Genomic DNA, 6,000 nt, shown 5'->3' with positions numbered 1-6,000 from the left:
GAGTAGGAGATCAAACTGCCATACAAATGGAATAGGAGAAACAAAAAAATGACATAAAGTTTGGTATGTAGATGGCACAGAACTTTTGTCTGAGGCAAAACATGAACACACAGGGACACACATGTCAGCCTGATCTCACCCAGGAGATAACTGCATTTCAATGTTGAGAACAGATCCTTTTGTAAGTACTGGTTTCCGTCCTTCAGGCTTAATAAGATACCATATAATTGTCAATTATTCAATTACTAGAGGCCACAATGTTCAGTAATGGTGGATTTCCGGCTGTCGGGGAACTCAAGACAAGTTAGGATTATGTAACAACACAGAGGATGTCACCATATTAACCCTGTGCATTCCATCAATTCCCTTTGTGACTAACAGCTGAGTAAGGGGGATCGTGGCAAAGCAGGTGCTCCTTTCGGTTACACGAGGATGAGGTGGAAGATGAAAGGGCAGTGACAAGCAGAAGTGTTGACAGCAGAAGAACAATTAAACCCAGTAATCCAGATTTAAATTCTTCAGCACCATCACATTAAACTAGTTTGGAGTAGTCCTGCTTCAATTCAAAGTTTGAATCTCTGCTTCAAACACTCCTTGCTGTAGAGAAAAATGACATTTGTCCTGAGCAATTTGAAGTAAATCCAGGCTATCAGTATAATAACCCAGATCTCAAATTTTGATTTATCCATCTTTTATAAGGAGGTTTTCTGAATATTAAGAATTAATCTTGGGAGAGCCAAGTTGGATCTTTCAGCCTTAACCTACCTTGGAAAATTATACTGCTTGGAAAAGGCTGACAGACTGATTACAAGACAGCCAAAGAATTGGGTGGGTGGGGAAATAAAAATTGGGTAGGGGACGAAACCATGCACATACATTAAAATTGAATTCCTTAATTGATACACATCAACTCTGCAAATTCCCTTTTTTTTGGCAAGCCACCGAAATACAAATTCCATTCTTTTCTATTTTCTGCTTGATCTTTCAAGACCCTTGAGGCCAAGAGAAACTACCAGCTGTAGTAATTACCTGTAAAACCCCAGATTATTTCCCCCTCAAAGCGATATTCCTTGGACATAAAGCTCCAATCTGCTTCTTGTCTTGTAAAACCAGTTTTTGGTGATCACCCCCTCTTGGTGGGGGGAAATGCTATTCTTGGTCAAGATCAAGACCTGAGATAAATCCATTGATCTCAAGTCAAAAGTTTCTTTGCATGAGAAAACTGGATTGGCCAGTTGCCCTTTGCATATAATATACAAAAGGTTGTAAGGCAGTGGCTCCTTTATGTCAAGAAGTTGAAAGGAGAAACAGTCAGCAAATATAATACTAAGAGTCCCCAAGAAGCAGGAGATAAATTCATCCACACTTGTTCATTTAAAACAAAAGATTCTTTGAAGCTTCAATTTGTCCTATGGTTCAATCAAGTCATATTGTCCAGCTAAGAAGATAAGTTATCTTGGCAATAGAAGTTTATGGCCTTTTCTTCCCAGATACACAAGCCTGAAATGTCAGCCAGCTGAGAAAATTTAGGCAGTGCTTACATAATTGTAATTTAAAAAAATATTTGTCTTTGTCACTTAGACAAAAATGTCTATCTGAGCCAGCTCTGGGTTAAAGGAGGCCTGGAAACCTCAAAGAATGCTCCAGCTTGGTTTTGCAGCCTCTAAAAAGAGTTAGGGAAACCCATCCCATTCTCCTGTGCTTTTTGGAGGAATCAGAAACCATTTGAGAGGAGAGGGCCCTCATGTGTGGCTTCAAGAGGTCACGAGAAAGCATGCTACATTCTTTATTATTATTATTTGTTTATAATATAAAATAACAAATAGTAGGAAAAATAGGGGAGGGAAAGGGGAAGGGAAGAGTGCAGAAAAGGGGAAAAGAAAGAAAAGGCATTAACTTCTGACTCTCTTCGGTGCAGTAAAATAAGATCGTAACATCAAACCAGAGATGGGTTTCTGCCAGTTTGCCCCAGATCGGGCGAATTGGTAGTGGTGGTGGTGGTGGGAGGCTCCACCCACCTGTCCGGAGCACTAGGGAACCGGTAGTAAAATAAATTGAAACTCACCATTGCATCAAACCTCAACTTTTTACTTTTACATAGTAGCATACACTAGCCATTTCTATATCAACAAATCTATCTAATTGGTAAAACACAAAATCAAAATTTCTTATTTTTTTTTATTTTTTCCACCTCAAGCACAAAGTCCAGGGTTTCCGAGTAGAAACAACAGTACTTACATATTTTTCTTTTATCAAATCAGTCAATTTAGCCATTTCTGCTAACTCCCATCAACTTTTGGAGCCATTCCCCCATTGTGGAAATTGAAGTGTCCTTCCTTCCATTTTTGTGCATAAAGTAATTTTGCTGCTGTCGACATATATAACATCAAAGTTTCAATTCCCGCTCCCCCCCCCCAATTATTTTTCCATTAAACTCAAAAGAGAGAAAGCACGCTACATTCTTGTGTGGCCTCTGGAGCCTCTAAAAATTGTGCAAGAACTACTTGTGATTTTAGGAGGCTGCAGGGGCTTCACAAAAAAGTGCTGTGCTCTTGTGCATAATCCAGATTCTCTTTACGGAATGGGAAAACTTGCCACAGCCAACTCATTGTAGCTGACTTGCCATGGGATAACTCATTGCAGGACAATTAAACAACAAATACAAAAATTAATTTCAACGGAATGGTGGCCAATAATAAAATAAAGTCAATTCAGAAATACAACAGTTACAATAATTTTGATGAAAGCGTGGACACCAATAATAAAAGTAATTGAATGAAATGTCTATGAAGATTCTCAGTCATCCAGATCATGATTGTCCCAAAGGTGTTGTTTTTTTTTCCCCCAAGAGGCAACTGGACTTTCTGGTTTTTCTTTGAAGACGTTTTGCTTCTCATCCAAGAAAGTCCAGTTGTCTCTTGAAAAAACACCTTTGGGACAATTGAATGACATGATTAATACAACATTGAATTGAGGAGTGTTGCCCCGAAGAGAGTGGGCCTTGACAAGCTGTCCTAGATCCCGCTGGTAACCACAAAAAAATACCCTTTTCTTGTGTGGCCTCAATGACCTCCAAAAATAAATTGAAAAGTGCCAGAAAATTATATGTTGGGTTAATGCAAAAACTAGGAAGGGATTGGCTGGCTGGTTTTAGTTTGCTGTGAGTTGTGAGCTCAGATGTTGTGGTCTCTAAACTGCAGTTTGTAGCTTAATGTAATATGTGGGCTTATCCAATTGTAAATAATCCAACAAGCCATGATTTAATATAGCTTAACTGATCGCAGACAGGTTTCTGGCCTCTGCTTAAATGCCTCCAGCAAAACATGGGAAATCTACTATAATGTGGAATGACTCTTAAGCTGTAAGGTGTTTGTCTATCCAGAAATAAGCGACCTCCAATATCTACATTTTAAAGGATAAATCTTTGCGTCTAATAAGATGTCAACTAATTTAGTGGTTCTCAACCAGGAACTGTATGATCTTCTGGAGGCTTCAGGTCAGAAACATCTAAGGGGTGGTGGTGATAACATAAGAGCAAAGTGTATTATATTGCAAATGCAGTCTCATTGACACCAAAACTGCACTACCTATAGACTCATGTCGATATTTAGTGATATAGTCTATTGGAAAGGAGCCAGAGGGGGAAAAAGTTGAGAAAACATTTATCTACATTTCCCCAATTTTATTATATTTCTATTTCTCTCTTCTTAGCAAAAGTTTGAACTGATCTACAAATAATTTCCCCTGCCTACTTTTGTTTCCCCCCAAATCCTATGAAAATGATTTGGTGCAGCAGGTGGGCAGTCAAAGGTCACCTTTTCATAATGAAGCAGGGAACCAAACTCTCGCTGTTGCAGGTTAGAATAGTCAGAAAACACGATGAATCTCTGTTATTCCAAAAGACAGAACCAACACACTCCATCCATATACGCAAAATGGATTTTAAAATAATTTTGGGCAAGCCCTCTTATTTTTTCCCCTTCAGAGCAATGGATGTTCAAGGAGTAAAGAAAAGGTAAAGGTAAAAGTTCCCCTCACACATATATGTTAATCATTCCTGACTCTAGGAGGCAGTGCTATGTTTCAAAGCCGAAGAGCCAGCACTGTCCGAAGACGTCTCCATGGTCATGTGGCCGGTATGACTAAATGCTGAAGGAGCACAGAATGCTGTTACCTTCCCACCAAAGGTGGTCCCTATTTTTCTACTTGCATTTTTACCTGCTTTTGAACGGGAGCTCATTCCGTTACGTGGTGCTAAGGATTCGAACCGCTGAACTGCCGACCATTCTGATCAACATGCTCAGAGTCTTAGCCACTAAGCTACCACGTCCCCTCAAGGAGTAAGGTATCCTCCAAATAACAGGATAAAGAGTTGGAAGAGACCTTGGAGGTCTTCCAGTGCAACCTTAGGCTCAAGCAGGAAACCCCCCTACACCATTTCAGACAAATGGCTGTCCAATCTCTTCTTTAAAATCTCCAGTGATGGATCACCCATAACTTCTGAAGGCAAGGTATTCTATTGATAGTAGGTAGTAGCTGATAATAGGATAGTAGATGTTGAGAAATGGCATCAGAAACAGAGGAGGGAACTCACCACGATGGACATGCTCATCATAACAACCTTCTATGCAAGTTTAGACCCATAGTGAATTGTCCAAGACCTGCGTTCTGAACTGATTATGGACTTTCTCCACAAGGCAACACCTGAGCCACCCACATTACCCAGCTCTTAAACTGAAATCTCCTTGGAACCCATCTAGAAAAACATAGCAGACACTTTCTGGAGGCTACAGCCTCATCCAGATGTGCTGGCAAGCTTTCCTGGGAATGTTAGTAGCCAGGAATGCTTCTTGTCCCCTGAGGCTTACCTGCTGTGGCCGCCAACCAACCTCACTCACATGTCACGGGGCAGGAAAACTTTAATTTTCCGCTTGCTTCCTGACAGACTTTGAGTCACTCCTTCGTGAGTATCATCTGACCGGCAACACAAAAGTTGGGAACTCCTGGAATGTTCAAGGATTGAAACAGCCTCTCTGCGATTGGAACAGGTGACACCAGCAGCTCTGTGGGCCAAGATACAGAAGAGAAGAGTGGGTTAAAGTAAGGGAAATGGGATCTGAAGTCCAAAAATATCTACTTCCTTTAATTCTGTCTGTGTCTCAATCTTCCTTCTTGTTTGCCTCATGGTTCAATTGCCATCATCAATGAAAGCATTGTTCTCTTTCAACTACATATTGAATATGGATTCCACTAATCTGGCGTTTCCATTTACCAAAGCTTGTTGCACCTTCCATTTCTCTTCTCAAAGATTTTATCTTTGGCACCCATTCCTTCTTTAGATTCTTGATTCCCCACCCAAGTACCTAACCATCAGTGGTGGGTTGCAGATGGTATGCCCCGGTATGAGAATACCGAAGCCTGCCCGGAGCCCACCCTCCCACCCACCCAAGCTCCTTACTGTCTTTTAAGTCTTTGGTGCTTCCGCGCATGCGCATGGCACATACAGTGCTTGCGTGACACTCCGCTGAGCAGCTGGAGCGTTGTGGAGGCTAACGGAGGCGCTAAGACACATGCGCGTGGACACCACCGGGCCCGTTCCAACCGTACCGGTTGGAATGGGATCCGGAACCCACCACTGCTAACCATCCCAGTCTTATCCCTGAATCCAACAATTATGTTTCCTTCCTTATTTTTGTGCTGTAAATTACAAAATGCAGGATTCTCCCAAGGGAGGGGTGAGTAACTATGGCCCTTTACAATTTCTGGACTTCAACTACCAGAATTCCTGAGCCAGCCACGTTGGGAGTTGAAGCCTACAAGTTGTAAAAGCGCCATAATTGCCTAATCCTGTCCCAAGAGTAAATTTATTATGGTTCATTCAGTTTTCTCCATTTTGGGGGTTGGAATGAAAAAACAGATGCATAAACTAACCACAAAGGGTGGATTCGCCCATCAAATTGCCTAAATCACCAACTAAGGTTAAAGCAACCTGCACTTAGT

The sequence above is a fragment of the Thamnophis elegans genome, chromosome Z, assembly GCF_009769535.1.
Source record: "Thamnophis elegans isolate rThaEle1 chromosome Z, rThaEle1.pri, whole genome shotgun sequence".
NCBI lineage: Eukaryota > Metazoa > Chordata > Lepidosauria > Squamata > Colubridae > Thamnophis > Thamnophis elegans.
The sequence above is the reverse complement of the archived record's forward strand: the minus strand, read 5'-3'. Positions refer to the sequence as shown.